At 39.9% G+C, this 13,270-nt stretch overlaps 1 long non-coding RNA gene across 1 annotated transcript; it reads right to left on the reverse strand.

The window, feature by feature from the left end:
• Positions 1-85: 85 nt before the first annotated feature.
• LOC124030068 lies at positions 86-8,020 on the reverse strand. Its single transcript, XR_006837896.1, has 5 exons — positions 7,787-8,020; positions 5,030-5,145; positions 3,565-3,619; positions 611-716; positions 86-139 (listed from the first exon to the last, which is right to left on the reverse strand). It is a non-coding gene; the product is annotated as an uncharacterized LOC124030068 (long non-coding RNA).
• Between the last annotated feature and the right edge of the window lie 5,250 nt (positions 8,021-13,270).

The raw sequence follows: 13,270 nt of genomic DNA on the forward strand, positions 1-13,270 counted from the left end.
CCAGACAGACTGGCTGTTATTAAACCCACCTCTATATGGGTCAACACATGGTTCTGGAGAACCCAGACAGACTGGCTGTTATTAAACCCATCCACCTCTATATGGGTCAACACATGGTTCTGGAGAACCCTGCAGCCTCCTGACAGACAGACTGGCTGTTATTAAACCCACCTCTATATGGGTCAACACATGGTTCTGGAGAACCCAGACAGACTGGCTGTTATTAAACCCATCCACCTCTATATGGGTCAACACATGGTTCTGGAGAACCCAGACAGACTGGCTGTTATTAAACCCATAGTTGGTAGAATCATATTCAATAGGAGTCACAGGTTTATTGGTACTAAGAGGTGACAGACTGGCTGTTATTAAACCCAGAGTTGGTAGAATCACATTCAATAGGAGTCACAGGTTTATTGGTACTAAGAGGTGCTTCTACACCAAGTATAAACTCTGGGCTGTGAAGACAGACACTATCAACACATCTTGGTTTGTTACCTCTTAGAAAACATACTAAATATTTGACTGATAAAACGTGGAGCAGGTTGTGTATAGATCACTAAGAACGGTACCATCACACACACACACACACGTAAAAGGAGAGACTCACCTGCTATAGCAGCCCTGATGTTCTCCTTACAGGTGTCCCAGTACTCTGTTCCACACACACCCAGAGAGTTCCTCCCTAGACCAACTACTGCTATGCATGGGAAGTCCTGTATGCACACACACACACACACACACACACACACACACACACACACACACACACACACACACACACACACACACACACACACACACACACACACACACACACACACACACACACACACACACACACGGTAATTATTAAGCGTGTATCGTCTTGCTCTCATCTATAATATCTGCTTCATCCTGCTGCTCAGTGAGATGACGAGTTTAATATCGGTTGTTACAGCGTCACTACAGTTAATTTATATATTACCTCATGAAGACCGTAGAATATTCTGCTAATATAGTTAATATATATATTACCTCATGAAGACTGTAGAATATTCTGGTAATATAGTTAATATATATATTACCTCATGAAGACTGTAGAATATTCTGGTAATATAGTTAATATATATTACCTCATGAAGACCGTAGAATATTCTGGTAATATAGTTAATATATATATTACCTCATGAAGACCGTAGAATATTCTGGTAATATAGTTAATATATATATTACCTCATGAAGACTGTAGAATATTCTGGTAATATAGTTAATATATTTATTACCTCATGAAGACTGTAGAATATTCTGGTAATATATATTACCTCATAGACTGAATATTCTGGTAATATAGTTAATATATATATTACCTCATGAAGACTGTAGAATATTCTGGTAATATATATTACCTCATGAAGACTGTAGAATATTCTGGTAATATATATTACCTCATGAAGACTGTAGAATATTCTGGTAATATAGTTAATATATTTATTACCTCATGAAGACCGTAGAATATTCTGGTAATATATATTACCTCATGAAGACCGTAGAATATTCTGGTAATATATATTACCTCATGAAGACTGTAGAATATTCTGGTAATATATATTACCTCATGAAGACTGTAGAATATTCTGGTAATATAGTTAATATATTTATTACCTCATGAAGACTGTAGAATATTCTGGTAATATAGTTAATATATATATTACCTCATGAAGACTGTAGAATATTCTGGTAATATAGTTAATATATATATTACCTCATGAAGACTGTAGAATATTCTGGTAATATAGTTAATATATATTACCTCATGAAGACCGTAGAATATTCTGGTAATATATTTATTACCTCATGAAGACGTAGAATATTCTGGTAATATAGTTAATATATATTACCTCATGAAGACTGTAGAATAGAATATTCTGGTAATATAGTAATATATATATTACCTCATGAAGACCGTAGAATATTCTGGTAATATAGTTAATATATATATTACCTCATGAAGACCGTAGAATATTCTGGGAATAATTCTAATAATATATATTACCTCATGAAGACTGTAGAATATTCTGGTAATATAGTTAATATGAATTTAGAATATTCTGGTAGAATATAGTGGTAATATATATTACCTCATGAAGACCGTAGAATATTCTGGTAATATAGTTAATATATATATTACCTCATGAAGACCGTAGAATATTCTGGTAATATATATATATTACCTCATGAAGACCGTAGAATATTCTGGTAATATAGTTAATAATATATATTACCTAATGAAGACCGTAGAATATTCTGTAATATATATTACCTCATGAAGACTGTGAGAATATTCTGGTAATATAGTTAATATATATATTACCTCATGAAGACTGTAGAATATTCTGTAATATAGTTGTATATATTACCTCATGAAGACTGTAGAATATTCTGGTAATATAGTTATATATATATTACCTCATGAAGACTGTAGAATATTCGTAGAATATTCTGTAATATAGTAATATATATATATTACCTCATGAAGACTGTAGAATATTCTGGTAATATAGTTATATATATATTACCTCATGAAGACTGTAGAATATTCTGGTAATATATATTACCTCATGAAGACCGTAGAATATTCTGGTAATATAGTTAATATATATATTACCTCATGAAGACTGTAGAATATTCTAATAATATAGTTAATATATATATTACCTCATGAAGACTGTAGAATATTCTGGTAATATAATAATATATATATTACCTCATGAAGACTGTAGAATATTCTGGTAATATAGTTAATATATATATTACCTCATGAAGACTGTAGAATATTCTGTAATATATATTACCTCATGAAGACCGTAGAATAGTAATATAGTTAATATATATATTACCTCATGAAGACTGTAGAATATTCTGGTAATATAGTTAATATATATATTACCTCATGAAGACCAGAATATTCTGGTAATATATATATATATATTACCTCATGAAGACTGTAGAATATTCTGGTAATATAGTTAATATATATATTACCTCATGAAGATAGAATATTCTAATAATATAGTTAATATATATATTACCTCATGAAGACTGTAGAATATTCTGTTAATATATTACCTCATGAAGACCGTAGAATATTCTGGTAATATAGTTAATATATATTACCTCATGAAGACCGTAGAATATTCTCATAATATAGTTAATATATATATTACCTCATGAAGACCGTAGAATATTCTGGTAATATATATTACCTCATGAAGACTGTAGAATATTCTGGTAATATAGTTAAATATATTACCTCATGAAGACCGTAGAATATTCTGGTAATATAGTTAATATATATATATTACCTCATGAAGACCGTAGAATATTCTGGTAATATATATTACCTCATGAAGACCGTAAGAATATTCTGGTAATATATATTAATATTAATGAAGACCGTAGAATATTCTAATAATATAATTAATATATTTATTACCTCATGAAGACTGTAGAATATTCTGGTAATATATATTACCTCATGAAGACTGTAGAATATTCTGGTAATATAGTTAATATATATATTACCTCATGAAGACCGTAGAATATTCTGCTCTTCCCTTTCTTCAGACCTGGTCCTGATCTGTTACCAAGGAGAAGGTTTTTACACCAGTCAACACACAAACACACTCTTACTGATAGGATGTGTGTGTCTGTTAGAGCGTGTGTGTGTGTGAAGGTGTGTGTGAAGAGTGTGTGTGTCTGTGTGTGAAGAGTGTGAAAGGTGTGTGTGTGTAGGTGGTGTAGGTGTGTAATATGAATTAATGTAATAATATGAAAAAGGTGTGTGTGTAATGTGTGTAATAATATGTAATAATAATATGAAAAATTAATAATAATAATGTATATAAATTCTAATAATGAAAGAATTAATAATAATATGAAAAATTAATAATAATAGGTGTGTAATAATAATAGGTAATGTGTAATAATATAAGAATATATATATATAATAATAATACGGTGTAATAATAATGACGGTGTGCTTAATAATAATAATAATAATAATAATATAAATAATAATAATAATAATAATAATAATAATAATATATAATAATGTAAATTAATATATAATAATAATATATATAATAATATGGAAATTAATAATAATAATATAAATTAATAATAATAATATAAATTAATAAGACAAATTAATAATAATATATAATGAATATTAATATGAAAAATTAATATTAATGTAACAAATTAATAATAATAATATGAAAAGTATTATATATGAAAAATTAATAATAATATAAATTAATTAATAATGTATGAAATTAATAATATATATATGAAAAGAGTATATTAATAATAATAATAATAATCATAACAAGTCTAATAATAATGTAATAATAATGTGAGTCTAATAATAATAATAATAATGAGAAAATTAATAATAATAATACGGACCAATAATATGTGTAGGTGTGTGTGTAATATTAATAATAATAATAATAATAATAATAATAGGTATTAATGTAAGAGGTGTAATAATAATAATAATAATAATAATAATAATAATAATAGGTAAGGTAATAATAATAATAATAATAATAATATAATATATATGTAGGTAAATTAATAGGTAGTAGGTAGTGTAGGTAGGTAGGTGTGCGTAATGTGAAGGTGTGTGTGGTGTGTGTGTATGAAGGTGTGTATGTGTAGGTGTGTGTGTGAGTGTGTGTGTGTGAAAAGGTAGGTAGGTAGGTAGTGGTAGGTAGTGTAGGTGTAGGTAGGTAGATCGGTGTAATGTGTGAATGTATGGTGTGTGTGTGACGGTGTGTAGGTAGGTGCAGGCAGGCAGGCAGGCAGGCAGGCAGGCAGGCAGGCGTGTGTGTGTGACGGTGTGTGCAGGCAGGCAGGCAGGTGTGTGTGTAGGCCGGTGTGTGTGTGAAGGTGAAAAGGAAGTGTGTGTGTGTAGGTGTGTGTGTGAAGGTGTGTGTAGGTGTGTGTGTGAAGGTGTGTGTGTGAAGGTGTGTGTGTGACTCACATCTTTAGCAGCTCAGTCAGTTTACCAGACAGAACTCTGTCGACACCAGCTGCTGATTCAGTTAGATGGAGAGAGTCGTCCTCCTTCTCGCTCTCGTAAACGCCGAGTACCAGACCCTGTGTGGACACACACAGTCAACACAACCAGTCAACACAACCAGTCAACAGAACCAGTCAACACACCAGCTAGCTACTAGCACAGCAGCAGCAGCAACAACAAGACTGTAGAGGGCTGTGGCTCGCTCGTAAACGCCGAGTACCAGAACCTGTGTGGACACACAACCAGTTAACACACCACCAGTCAACAGACCAGTCAACAACAACAACCAAGACTGTAGCAGCAGATGGATCCTGAGAGGACTGGTGCAGTAGATCTGCCAGAACAGTGGGAGGGATCCTGAGAGGAGGCAGGTGAGGTGGATCTGTACCAGAACAGAGCTGGAGGGATCCTGAGAGTGAGGGGTTAGACTGTACCAGAACAGAGGGATCCTGAGAGGAGGGGTGTAGTAGATCTGTACCAGAACAGAGGGAGGGATCCTGAGAGGAGGGGTGTAGTAGATCTGTACCAGAACAGAGAGGAGGGGTGTAGTAGATCTGTACCAGAACAGAGGGAGGGATCCTGAGAGGAGGGGTGTAGTAGATCTGTACCAGAACAGAGGGAGGGGTCCTGAGAGGAGGGGTGTAGTAGATCTGTACAGAACAGAGGGAGGGATCCTGAGAGGGAGGGGTGTAGTAGATCTGTACCAGAACAGGGGAGAGGATCCTGAGGAAGGGAGTTAGATCTGTACCAGAACAGAGGAGGATCCTGTGAGTAGATCTTACCAGAACAGAGGGAGGGATCCTAGGGTTAGAGTCTGTACCAGAACAGAGGGAGGGATCCTGAGAGGAGAGGAGTGTAGTAGCTACCAGAACAGAGGAGGATCCTGAGAGGAGGGGTGTAGTAGAAAGAACAGAGAGAAGGATCCTGAGAGGAGGGTGTAGTAGATCTGTACCAGAACAGGGGAGGGATCCTGAGAGGAGGGGGTGTAGTAGATCTGTACCAGAACAGAGGGAGGGATCCTGAGAGGAGGGGTGTAGTAGATCTGTACCAGAACAGAGGGGAGGGGATCCTACCAGACCAGAGGAGGGAGAGGAGGGGTGTAGTAGATCTGTACCAGAACAGAGGGAGGGATCCTGAGAGGAGGGGTGTAGTAGATCTGTACCAGAACAGAGTCCTGGAGGTAGATCTGTCCAGAACAGAGAGGAGGGGTGTAGTAGATCTGGACCAGAACTGAGAGGAGGGGTGTAGTAGATCTGTACCAGAACAGAGAGGATCCTGAGAGGAGGGGTGTAGTAGATCTGTACCAGAACAGAGGGAGGGGGTGTAGTAGATCTGTACCAGAACAGAGGAGGAGGAGGTGTGTAGTAGATCTGTACCAGAACAGAGGGATCCTGGAGGGGTGTAGTAGATCTGGACCAGAACAGAGGGAGGGGTGTAGTAGATCTGTACCAGAACAGAGAGGAGGGGTGTAGTAGATCTGTACCAGAACAGAGAGGAGGGTGTAGTAGATCTGGACCAGAGAGGGAGGGGTGTAGTAGATCTGTACCAGAACAGAGAGGAGGGGGTAGTAGATCCAGAACAGAGGGAGGGGTGTAGTAGATCTGTACCAGAACAGAGAGGAGGGGTGTAGTAGATCTGGACCAGAACAGAGAGGAGGGGTGTAGTAGATCTGTACCAGAACAGAGATAGGATATATGTTTCAGTAAAGTCTGTAGATCTGTACCAGAACAGAGGGATTTAGCTGTACCAGAACAGAGAGGAGGGGTGTATAGATCTGGACCAGAACAGAGAGGAGGGGTGCAGTAGATCTGTACCAGAACAGAGATATAAACCAACAAGTGATATATGTTTCAGTAAAGTTGGATCTTCAGCATTTATAACAATAGTTACCAACTGCAGGGATGGAACGTAAGACTCAGGACATAGAGGTTGTGTTGGCAGCTGCAGAGAGGTGTTTGGGTGTGAGAGACAGCAGACGAGTTACAGGGTGGGTTGAGTGGTGGTGTCCCATCCTCTGACTGTTGGCCTGAAGTAGGACTAAATAGATTTAAATAGTAGGTATTTATTATTATTGTTTGAGAGTGTAGTGTTAAATAGTAGGGTATCTTTTTTAAATGACTTTGAGGAAAGATAATTAAGAACAGTATAAGCGAGTTCAACTCCAGTCTAGTAGGTGGCGGTAATCTTGAGCATTTCAGGTACAATGACAACCTAGTGTTTATATCCCGGGACATAAATGGTCATTCTTTTTGACCTGTCCCCAAATGAATATATAGTCGGTTCAGAGTTGGTGTTGATATTTCAAGCTGCGTGTCCTGATCGCGTCTGGTGTGGATGGACCAATCAGCGAGCGGTCCGGTCAGCACGGAACGTCCGCAGCGGATTTACGCTCCGCTGTTCTGAGTTACATTGATAATAATCACCGCCGGTCGACTCCGTCTTACTGCTGCTTTCTGGAAACAAGCGCTGTAAACATGGAGATATGGCGGTGTGGAAACTAGAACTCGAAAAAAATAGTTGTATTTCAATCTAAACATTTTGTGTTTTTTTAGAAAACTATCGCTGATATTTAAGTTGAAGTCCTTATGCGTTAATGTTCAAACCGAGCGTCGGGAATCTTAACCAAACCGCCTCCGTCCAATGACTTTAACTCTGTGTAATGGAACTGGGTCAAGGGACTAGGAATTAATCTTGTTATCTAGACTTTATTAAACTTACTTTTCTGGCGTTCCAGTTGTTTTGTGCCACAGAAAGTAGCGACAGCGGTGTCTCATCGCGGCCCGCAACACCGCTCCACTTAACAACCGCATCGTATCTGGGTTTTATTATATCCGTCTCTCGATGGGAAATGAGATTGATCAGAGAGTACTACTACTGTAGATGGATAAAACACGTTGGGAAGGGTTTGTCTTCCGACCTTCACCTGTCGCATAAACTGTAACGTCATCAGTAACCGACTCCGGCTGGCTTGTTTTTCAGTTTTAAAAGAAAATGAACTCTGTCGCCACCTGTCGACGGGTTTGCGAAACAATACCAAATGAATCTCCACAGAAACCAAACCACTGAAAAATGTGGATTCTTATTTATTAACTTAACTTTCATATATATATATATATACACATATTAGATGTACACATGCATTTGAAGTCAGAAGTTTACATACACCTTAGCCAAATACATTTAAACTCTTTTTTTTCTCACAATTCCTGACATTTAATCCTAGTAAAATCCCCTGTCTTAGGTCAGTTAGGATCACCACTTTATTTTAAGAATGTGAAATGTAAGAATTATAGAATGATTAGGACTGGAGGGACTGGAGAGGTACAGATCTAGCTAAACAGAACAATAGTGTACAGAATAATATTAGAGATAATTATTTATTTCAGCTTTTATTTCCTTCATCACATTCCCAGTGAGTCAGAAGTTTACATACACTCAATTAGTATTTGGTAGCATTGCCCTTAAATTGTTTAACTTGGGTCAAACATTTCGGGTAGCTTTCCACAATAAATTGGGTGAATTTTGGCCCATTCCTCCTTCCAGACTCACATTAGCATATCCAATCGAAAATTAAATCTAGAATCGGCTTCCTATATCGCAACAAAGCATCCTTCACTCATGCTGCCAAACATACCCTCGTAAAACTGACCATCCTACCGATCCTCGACTTCGGTGATGTCATCTATAAAATAGCCTCCAACACTCTACTCAACAAACTGGGTGCAGTCTATCACAGTGCCATCCGTTTCGTCACCAAAGCCCTATACACTCCTCTTTCCTTCCAGTTCTCTGCTGCCCATGACTGGAACGAATTGCAAAAATCTCCTGAAGCTGAGACTCACATCTCCCTCACTAGCTTTAAGCACCAGCTGTCAGAGCAGCTCACAGATCACTGCACCTGAACTTAGCCCATCTATCTACCTACCTCATCCCCATACTGGTATTTATCTATTTATTTATGTTGCTCCTTTGCACCCCAGTATCTCTAATTGCTCATTCATCTTCTGCACATTCCAGTGTTTAATTGCTATATTGTAATTACTTCGCCACCATGGCCTATTTATTTCCTTATCTTACCTCATTTGCACTCACTGTATATAGACTTTTGGCAACATGATGCTGCCACCCCATGCTTCACGGTTGGGATGGTGATCTTCGGCTTGCAAGCCTCCCTTTCTCCTACAAACATAACTTGATGGTCATTATGGCCAAACAGTTCTATTTTTGTTTCATCAGACCAGAGGACATTTCTCCAAAAAGTATGATCTTTGTCCCAATGTTCAGTTGCAAACCGTAGTCAGGCTTTTTTATGGCGGTTTTGGAGCAGTGGATTCTTCCTTGTGGAGCGGCCTTTCAGGTTGTCGATATAGGACTCGTTTTACTGTGGATATAGATACTTTGTACCTCTTACCTCCACATCTTCACAGGGGCCAGTGTTGCTTACAGTTTCTAAAGACAGTAGATAGACCCAGTGTAGTGTAGATTACAGTTTCTATAGACAGTAGATATACCCAGTGTAGATTACAGTTTCTATAGACAGTAGATAGACCCAGTGTAGTGTAGATTACAGTTTCTATAGACAGTAGATAGACCCAGTGTAGATTACAGTTTCTATAGACAGCAGATAGACCCAGTGTAGATTACAGTTTCTATAGACAGTAGATAGACCCAGTGTAGATTACAGTTTCTATAGACAGTAGATAGACCCAGTGTAGTGTAGATTACAGTTTCTATAGACAGTAGATAGACCCAGTGTAGATTACAGTTTCTATAGACAGTAGATAGACCCAGTGTAGATTACAGTTTCTATAGACAGTAGATAGACCCAGTGTAGATTACAGTTTCTATAGACAGTAGATAGACCCAGTGTAGTGTAGATTACAGTTTCTATAGACAGTAGATAGACCCAGTGTAGATTACAGTTTCTATAGACAGTAGATAGACCCAGTGTAGATTACAGTTTCTATAGACAGTAGATAGACCCAGTGTAGTGTAGATTACAGTTTCTATAGACAGTAGATAGACCCAGTGTAGATTACAGTTTCTATAGACAGTAGATAGACCCAGTGTAGTGTAGATTACAGTTTCTATAGACAGTAGATAGACCCAGTGTAGTGTAGATTACAGTTTCTATAGACAGTTGATATGCCCAGTGTAGTGTAGATTACAGTTTCTATAGACAGTAGATAGACCCAGTGTAGATTACAGTTTCTATAGACAGTAGATAGACCCAGTGTAGATTACAGTTTCTATAGACAGTAGATAGACCCATTGTAGATTACAGTTTCTATAGACAGTATATAGACCCAGTGTAGTGTAGATTACAGTTTCTATAGACAGTAGATAGACCCAGTGTAGATTAGTTTCTATAGACAGTAGATAGACCCAGTGTAGTGTAGATTACAGTTTCTATAGACAGTAGATAGACCCAGTGTAGTGTAGATTACAGTTTCTATAGACAGTAGATAGACCCAGTGTAGATTAGTTTCTATAGACAGTAGATAGACCCAGTGTAGTGTAGATTACAGTTTCTATAGACAGTAGATAGACCCAGTGTAGTGTAGACTACAGTTTCTATAGACAGTAGATAGACCCAGTGTAGATTACAGTTTCTATAGACAGTAGATAGACCCAGTGTAGATTACAGTTTCTATAGACAGTAGATAGACCCAGTGTAGTGTAGATTACAGTTTCTATAGACAGTAGATAGACCCAGTGTAGACTACAGTTTCTATAGACAGGAGATATACCCAGTGTAGTGTAGATTACAGTTTCTATAGACAGTAGATAGACCCAGTGTAGATTACAGTTTCTATAGACAGTAGATAGACCCAGTGTAGTATAGATTACAGTTTCTATAGACAGTAGATAGACCCAGTGTAGATTACAGTTTCTATAGACAGTAGATAGACCCAGTGTCCTGTAGATTACAGCAGGCTAGTAGATAATGTCCCACTAACGTGTGTGTGTGTGTGCGTGCGTGCGTGCGTGCGTGCGTCTGTGTATGCGTCTGTGTCTGTGTCTGGTAGTTAGAGACACGTTCCGTTAACCGATGATGTCTGACAGCAGCTAAGAAACACAGGACGGCTAATGACCCAAACACCCCTGGAGGAGAGGAGAGAGGAGGAGATGAGAGGAGAGGAGAGGGAGTGGAGAAGTGGAGAGGAGAGGGAGAGTGGGAAAGGGAGAGGAGAGGGAGAGGTGAGAGGAGAGGAGAGGGAGAGGAGAGGAGTGCGTGCGGCGTGCGTGTGTGTGTGTCAGTACACGAGGACTTCAGCGGTGACAGTTGGCTGAGGACTGTTTCTTGTTCTGTGGTTTGGGTAGTTTGATCCGGGCTCATTGCCACGACAACACACACCACACCGAGGTAGCGACGCTGGACGCCCAGCCAGAAGGACCAAGGGAGATGGCTCATCCAGAATGGAGAAATGGAAAAGAGTCTCTGGTAGTTAGAGACACGTTCCGTTAACCCGATGATGTCTGACAGCAGCTAAGAAGGACAGGAGCTAAGGATTAAACACCCCTGGAGGAGGAGAGGAGGAGATGGGAGAGGAGAGGAGAGAGGAGAGGAGGAGATGGGAGAGGAGAGGGAGGAGGAGAGAAGAGGGAGAGAAGAGGGAGAGGGGGAGAGGAGAGGAGGGAGGAGAGGGAGAGGGAGAGGAGAGGAGAGGAGAGGAGAGGAGAGGAGGGAGAGGAGGAGGAGAGGGAGAGGAGAGGAGGAGATGGGAGAGAAGAGAAGTTGGAGAGGATAGGAGGGAGAGAGATGGGAGAGGAGAGGAGGAGAGGAAGGAGAGGGAGAGAGAGGAGAGGGAGAGGAGAGGAGAGGAGAGGAGAGGAGGGGAGAGGAGAAGGAGAGGAGGAGATGGGAGAGAGAGAGAAGTTGGAGAGGAGAGGAGAGGAGATGGGAGAGAGAGGAGAGGAGGAGAGGAGAGGAGAGGAGAGGAGAGGAGAGGAGAGGAGGAGGAGAGGGAGAGGGAGAGGGAGGAGAGGAGAGGAGAGGAGAGGAGAGGAGAGGAGAGGAGGAGATGGGAGGGAGAGGTTGGAAGGAGATGGAGAGAAGAGAGTTGGAGGAGAGGAGATGGGAGAGAAGAGAGTTGGAGAGGAGAGGAGAGGAGAGGAGAGGAGAGGAGAGGAGAGGAGGAGACGGGAGGGGAGGAGAGGAGAGGAGAGAAGAGAGGGGAGGAGATAAGAGATGGTGTCAGGTGGTGTGTGTGTGATGTGTATTACCATCCTCCTGGGTCATTACCAGGGTATGCCCCACATTACCAAGGTATGCCCCACATTACCAAGGTAGTCCCCACATTACCAAGGTAGTCCCCACATTACCAAGGTATTCCCCACAATACCAAGGTAGTCCCTACATTACCAAGGTAGTCCCCACAATACCAAGGTAGTCCACACATTACCAAGGTAGTCCCCACATTACCAAGGTAGTCCACACATTACCAAGGTAGTCCCCACATTACCAAGGTAGTCCCCACATTACCAAGGTAGTCCCCACATAACCAAGGTAGTCCCCACATTACCAAGGTAGTCCCCACAATACCAAGATAGTCCCCACATTACCAAGGTAGTCCCCACATAACCAAGGTAGTCCCACATTACCAAGGTAGTCCCCACATTACCAAGGTAGTCCCCATTACCAAGGTAGTCCCCACATTACAAGGTAGTCCCACAATACCAGGTAGTCCCCCATTACCAAGGTAGTCCCGACATTACCAAGGTAGTCCCCACATTACCAAGGTAGTCCCCACATTACCAAGGTATGCCCCACATTACCTAGGTAGTCCCCACAAAGGTAGTCCCCACATTACCAAGGTAGTCCCCACAATACCAAGGTAGTCCCATTACCAAGGTAGTCCCGACATTACAAGGTAGTCCTACATTACCAGGTAGTCCCCACAATACCAAAGGTAGACCCCACAATACCAAGGTAGTCCCACAATACCAAGGTAGTCCCCACATTACCAATTAGTCCCACAATACCAAGGTAGTCCCCACAATATCAAGGTAGTCCCCCACATTACCAATTAGTCCCACATTACCAAGGTAGTCCCATTACCAAAGGTAGTCCCACAATACCCAGGTAGTCCCACATTACCAAAGGTAGTCCCCACAATACCAAGGTAGTCCCCCACATTACAAGGTAGTCCCCACAATGAAACAAGGAACATTCACCCTGGTGGGCATTACCAAGATAGT

The sequence above is a fragment of the Oncorhynchus gorbuscha genome, unplaced genomic scaffold, assembly GCF_021184085.1.
Source record: "Oncorhynchus gorbuscha isolate QuinsamMale2020 ecotype Even-year unplaced genomic scaffold, OgorEven_v1.0 Un_scaffold_9127, whole genome shotgun sequence".
Taxonomy (NCBI): domain Eukaryota; kingdom Metazoa; phylum Chordata; class Actinopteri; order Salmoniformes; family Salmonidae; genus Oncorhynchus; species Oncorhynchus gorbuscha.